The 7,105-nt window shown below is 40.7% G+C and overlaps 1 long non-coding RNA gene across 1 annotated transcript; it reads right to left on the minus strand.

The window, feature by feature from the left end:
* Positions 1–783: 783 nt before the first annotated feature.
* LOC124035340 lies at positions 784–5,728 on the minus strand. Its single transcript, XR_006838726.1, has 3 exons — positions 5,618–5,728; positions 1,476–1,561; positions 784–973 (listed from the first exon to the last, which is right to left on the minus strand). It is a non-coding gene; the product is annotated as an uncharacterized LOC124035340 (long non-coding RNA).
* Between the last annotated feature and the right edge of the window lie 1,377 nt (positions 5,729–7,105).

A 7,105-nucleotide genomic window follows, 5' to 3' on the forward strand; every position in this document is an offset into this window, starting at 1 on the left:
ACAGTGGGTTAACTGCCTGTTCAGGGGCAGAACGACAGATTTGTACCTTGTCAGCTCGGGGGTTTGAACTTGCAACCTTCCGGTTCCTAGTCCAACTCTCTAACAACTAGGCTACCCTGCCGCTATGCACAAGCACCGGGGACACCGTGCGCCTCACGGCATAACACGGTGCCTGCCCGGTCCCTCTTGCTCTCCGGTAAGCACGGGGAGTTGGCTCAGGTCTCCTACCTGACTTAGCCACACTCCCCGTGTGCCTCCCCAAAGAAATGTTTGGGGCTGCCTCTCGGGGTTCCTTGCCAGCCGTGTTCCCTCGAAGCGCTGGCTCCCGTTACCTGCTGCCTCTGCTCTCCTGGCTGCCTCCATCTGTTCCCATGGGAGGCGAACCCTTCCAGCCAGGATCTCCTCCCATGTGTAGCATCCCTTGCCGTCCAAAACGTCCTCCCATGTCCAGGAGTCTTGAGATCGCTGCTGCCCGATTCCACGCTGCTTGGTGCTTTTTTGGTGGGTGGTTCTGTAAAGCTTGTCGTCGGGGGAAGGAGAGGAGGACCAAGGTGCAGCGTGGTAAGTGTTCATATTATATAATAAAATATGCAACACTAGACAAAACAACAAACACGACAAACAAACAGTCCTGAAAGGTGAAACAAAAACAATAAACAGGAAATAACCACCTACAAAACACAATGGAAATCAGGCTACCTAAATATGGTTCTCAATCAGGGACAACGATTGACAGCTGCCTCTGATTGAGAACCATACCAGGCCAAACACAGAAATAGAAAATCATAGACAAACTAACATAGACAACCCACCCAACTCACGCCCTGACCATACTAAAACAAAAGACAAAACAAAGGAACTAAGATCAGAACGTGCCATAGGTTAAGATACTCAAGTGAGAGAGTGGTGTGGAGCCTTCCTCTCTTTCCTTCCTCCAACTAAGCAGAACCGTCTTCGACGCTTACAGCTGCCACTGAGAAAACAGGGGCGAGTGAAGTACTAACACTAGTTTCCTAGCAGAGGAGAAACGCCTCCCCCCTCCAATGCAGCTACTGATTACGATAACAAGTCACAAATTTCCCTGCCCCTTAAACCTGGTTGATGTGTCAACAATCATCTGCAAGTTTTGAGCAGTCAGCAGTTCACACACCAAGTAGGCTACTGGGAAGACAGACAGCACTTAAAGTAGATGGCCCTAGCTAGCAAAAAGACATTACTAGACAACAACAGATTAAGACAAAGACTATACGTATTATTCCTGGAGATATCAGGAGTCCTCTAGCTATAGATTGAAGCAATTGGCAACTTTTGGGTGGCTGAATCCGTTGGAACGTTGTCAAAGAGGGCAGTCACGTGTGTTAACAAAGCAGAGGTCCCGAGTTGCAGCCAGGTATGAGTCGAATTGAGGGGAAGTGGTATTCGCTAAGCATGCAACATGACATTCATAACACATACAAATGTTCTATTCTATTGACCTTCAAGCTCAGCTGAATCATCTGGGTTCAGATTCATACCAGGTGTCAAGGCAACGCATAGCAAATTAGTCCTGCGGTCATCACTGCTGCAAGAAGATAGAAAGAGAGAAAGAGGTTAGAGTCCCCAGATGGCTGACCAGGGAACTAGCAGGGAGCAGTAGCCTTTCCCTCATGCATGTATGCCTGTAGAGGTGTAGCCAGTAGAGGTCAAAGGCTTTCACTTCACCGCTCTGCACCTTGTCCCCAAATTCATAAATGAAACATCGGGAGAGCAACAGAAGGAGAAGCATCACAACATGGACTACTTCTGCCCCCTACTGGTGACTGGTGGCTTGAGATAACAATGTACCTAACGAGTCAGGTCTGGATCTGAAGCAAAGGCAACAGCACAGGATTATCAAATAGGCCCTAAAGCACGGCTGCCCAATTCTGATCCTGGAGGGCAGAAACACTTCTGTTTTTGGTTTATACCTGGTACTTAATTACACTCACCTGGTGTCCCAGGTCTGAATTTGTTCCTAATTAGAAGGAGAGGATGAAAACCAGAAGTGTTTTTTTCCCTCAAGGACCAGGATAGGGCAGGCCTGGCCTTCATGATACAGCTATTTTGGGAAAAAGGCTTCTATGATAACTCCACAGCTGGGCTGTGTAACATCCCAAATGCATTGGGAAAAAGGTTATGTAGCCGAGCGTAACAAACTCTGATCTGAACTGTCCATTTACTGACACGGACAACCTTGGCTCATCAAACCCACTTTAAAAGTCAAAGTACCACAGCAGAAGAAAGACAGAAACTTATTTCAAACTGTTCTTGACTTTTTTTTAACTAGGCCACTTCTGATCAGGAAATTACATTACAAAGGCCCCTTGCAGATTTTTAATCCACAACCTCCATAATGAGCTTCTGAATTATGAGTTTTCTAGAGGAAATAATGGATTGGTATGCAGAACGAGCAGGCAGAATGACAGCAGCTATAAATGAAAAAATGACTTATTCAGTCACACTCCCCCATTTTGGAAATGTCATGTCATTTCCTTCCTCTCAGATGTCAATGGGGGAATCTGCAGTTGCTACATACAATTTGGAATATATAAGTAAATGATATGTATCCACTGATTCTTAAAGAATATCAATTATAAAGGCCTCGTGAGCTTAGTTCAACTGTCGTACCTCGTGAGAACCCAAAATATAAGCTTGTAAACAAAGTATGTTTGTAAACAAAGTAAATGTAAACAAACATTGTATAGCCTCAAAACATGGTTACAACTGTTATCTTGCATCCATAGCTCTGTCTATACATTTGAGAGTGGTTACATTTCTCTAGACCCATCCTTCAGCTTTTTACAGAAACAGTGGCGGGGAAAACACTTTGTTATAGTTTCAACTGCGGATTTCTGCTTTAATGTTCTTAAATGTAAGCTATCCTTTCCCAGCGTGGACATACAGTAATTATAATCATTACAAAATAATCATAAAATGTAATTCCATCCCGGAAGGCTTTTATGGCTAGTCATCTTCCAATCAGCATAAAGATAATGCACAGTACAAGCTTTCAAACCTGTGTTAGTTTGCTTATGTAAACTGTGGATGTAGAACAGAGAAATGAGTAGGCTTTAATACACCTGACTACATCCATGGACATATTTAAGTGCCTAGAAAATCATCCTGCCAGGCCAAACTGATGCCAAATACAGTCAAATCTGTCAATTCCATTCAATTCAATTCAAACAACTGTATTTGTTTCCCCTGGAGGCCACATCAATCAATCAAATGTATTTATAAAGCCCTTTTAACATCAGCCGATGTCACAAAGTTCTATACAAAAATCCAGCCTAAAACCCCAAACAGCAAGCAATGCAGATGTAGAAGCCCGGTAGCTTGCCATCACGGGCCCGAATCATATTACAGGATTATACATCATGTGTATGATTGTGTTAACAGATATATCTACTGTAAATCACTTCCAGATATGCTACTTATTTTACTTTTTTAACATGCACAGAAATAAACCACATCCATGTTCTCCTTTTGGTAGGTATTTTCATTATTAAACATGCAATGAACTACACGGAAGGAAAAGTACACTGTGCATTCAGCACCACGGACAGAACTCTTGTTAACGGGTATGCACCAAAACACAAGAAAGAGAGAGAGCTCAACATTACATTTAAACTACTCAATCAGTGTGAGGAGTGAAGTCTCTGATGGGCATTGACTAGAGCAGTGAAGTCAGGTATAGTTTCTGACGTCGCTATGCGCAGGATTGCGGTGAAAGTCAGTAAGAGATGATCTGTGCCTTGACTTGTTATATTTCATTACTGAACATGTCTATTCACATACATAGGTTGAGCCAAACACTACAAACATCTTCTGAGTTTGATTCCTAATCTTTGAAAAGTTTGTTCATCGAGAGAATCACACATAGAACCTTGACCGAGGTAAAGACAGTTTCAGGTTGGATATTCGAAGGATAGTCCAGCAACAGCAGTTAGGGACCATCAACATAGTGACAAATCACATTTTTCTCATTTCAATAGATCTTTAACCATTACTCCTAAAACTTTCAAAACTGGTTGTAGCTAACCCGATGGCATAGACACACATTGCACACCATTTTTGTCTTTTTACATCTCGCACTATTTTAAATGATTTATTTACATTTTTGAATTTCAATAGCTCTTGGTCATATGCCCTGCTGACTTCAAACAAGGTTCCGAATGTCCACTGACTACCCTTCTATATTACACACCATTTAGTTTGTCCATTTTCATCTCACATGATTTTACATTAGTTTTTCCAAATTTCAAAGCTCCTTGGTCATGTGACCTCTTGAAATCAAACAATGTTCAGAATGTCCACTGACTACCCTTCTATATTGCACACCCTTTAGTTTGTTCATTTTCATTTCACAAGATTTTACATTCATTTTTCCAAATGTAAAATGTCAATAGCTCCTTGGTCATGTGACCGATTGACTTCAAACCAGGTTCAGAATGTCCCCTCAGTGGGCCTACACATTGCACAACCTTTAGTTTGTCTAGTTTGAGCTATTGAAATTGGAAATTTTGAAAAATTAATGTAAATTCTTGTGAGATGAAAATGCCCACTGAGTGGACATTCTGAACCTTGTTTGAAGTCAATAGGTCACATGACCAAGGAGCTATTGAAATTAGAACGTTTCACAAATTCATGTAAAATTTGTGACACGAAAATGGACAAACCAAAGGGTGTGCCATATAGAAGGGTTGTCAGTGGACATTCTGAACCTTGTTTGAGTCAAGTAGGTCACATGACCAAGGAGCTATTGAAATTAGAATGTTTGACAAATTCATGTAAAATTTGTGAGATGAAAATGGACAAACCAAAGGGTGTGCCATATAGAAGGGTAGTCAGTGGACATTCTGAACCTTGTTTGAGTCAAGTAGGTCACATGACCAAGGAGCTATTGAAAATCGAATGTAAAACAAGTTGGTACTTTGTTTACGCTCCCTAACTAATTCAACTTGGAATACAAAATTAGCTTTGGAAAGTGAATTAATGTCCAAATCGTGAAAATAATACCTGTGCAATGTTGTGCGAAGTTTTGCAACATCATCACTTATTTGTTGTCTGTGGCTCAAGTGGTTTGAAAGCAATTGAGGTTTGAAAGCGCGAATATCCATCGAATATCCAACTTGAAACTGTCTTTAACTCGGTAGAACCTTGTCAGTGACATTGTTTTGATAAACTCAAGTTGCAGGTCAGTGGGAGCGTTATCCACATTGAAGGTGAAATATTCAAAACGACAAGAAAACACACCGTTCAAAGCACACAGCACCGAGGTATACTTCTCCTGCTGGTCATCTGATAGGGAACCGACTGGTAGTGTCGGAAAGTGGATGAGATCGTTGGCTTCTAATTGTAGGGTCATATTCCTATATTTCTCTGCATGCTTCGTCTGGAAGTGTCGGGACAAATTATTGTCTTTCAAGACAGCGATGCTCTCTTTGCACACTAAGCACACAGCTTTCCCTGATAACTCAATAAATAAATATTTCGATGTCCACTCTTGCTGGAACACCCTACATTCATTGTCTACTTTCCTTTTCTTTGAAAAACTAATTTAATTTGAATAGTAAATACGTAGAGTGAGACCACTCACCACAAGACCACAATCAAAGGACTCTCCTGATAGAGGAATTACAACTGGATGAAGATTAAACTATTCTGTCCATCTGGTGCGGCCTAATGAATAGGATATCTAGTTCCCTGTATGCCTTTTAGCACATCAATGTCATTAAAAACTAGCCCAGAATGAAACTCTTCCTGACAGAATTACCATCAGTTATGTCGTCTCAGGTAGTTATTGTAAAATACAATGTGACTTTCCTGGTCAAATAAATGCAATGTTATTTCCTCTTAACCTTAATTTCACCAGGATGTCGACATTAAAATGTAAAATATAATGCATTGAAAGAAAGCAAGTAGGCGGACATTACGATATAGAAAAACGTTAGTTAACATATTACATGTAACACTCAGTGCCTTCAGGAAAGTATTACGACCCTTAGACTTTTTCCAAATTTTGTTAGGTTACAGCCTTATTCTGAATTGTATTAAATCATTTTTTCCCCCTCGCCAATCTACTCACAATACCCCATAATGACAAAGCAAAAACATATATTTTTTAAATGTTTGCTAATTTATATATACAGTTGAAGTTGGAAGTTTACATACACTTAGGTTGGAGTCATTACAACTCATTTTTTAACCACTCCACAAATGTATTGTTAACTAACTATAGTTTTGGCAAGTCGGTTAGGACATCTACTTTGTGCATGACACAAGTTATTTTTCCAACAATTGTTTTACGAAAATATTATTTCACTTATAATTCACTGTATCACAATTCCAGTGGGTCTGAAGTTTACTTACACTAACTTGACTGTGTCTTTAAAAATCTTGGAAAATTACAGAAAATTCTGTCGTGGCTTTAGAAGCTTCTGATAGGCTAATTGACATCATTTGAGTCAATTGGGGGTGTACCTGTGGATTTATTTTAAGGCGTACCTTTTTGCTTGACATCATGGAAAAATACAAATACATCAGCCAAGATCTCAGAAAATAAATTGTAGACCTTCACAAGTCTGGTTCATACTTGGGAGCAATTTCCAAATTCCTGAAGGTACTACGCTCATCTGTACAAAGAATAGTACGCAAGTATAAACACCATGGGACCACGCAGCCGCCATACCGCTCAGGAAGAAGACATGTTCTGTGTCCTAGAGATGAACGCACTTTGATGAGAAAAGTGCAAATCAATCCTAGAACAACAGCAAAGGACCTTGTAAAGATGCTGGAGGAAACAGCTACAAAAGTATCTATATCCACAGTAAAACAAGTCCTATATCGACATCACCTGAAAGGCCACTCAGCAGGAAGAAGCTATTGCTCCAAAACCACCATGAAAAAGCCAGACTACGGTTTGCAACTGCACATGGGGACAAAGATCGTAATTTTGGGAGAAATGTCCTCTTGTTTGATGAAACAAAAATTACTGTTTGGCCATAATGACCATCGTTATGTTTGGAGGAAAAAGGGGGATGCTTGCAAGCTGAAGTACACCATCCCAACCGTGAAGCACGGGGGT

The sequence above is a fragment of the Oncorhynchus gorbuscha genome, linkage group LG05, assembly GCF_021184085.1.
Source record: "Oncorhynchus gorbuscha isolate QuinsamMale2020 ecotype Even-year linkage group LG05, OgorEven_v1.0, whole genome shotgun sequence".
Taxonomy (NCBI): Eukaryota; Metazoa; Chordata; class Actinopteri; order Salmoniformes; family Salmonidae; genus Oncorhynchus; species Oncorhynchus gorbuscha.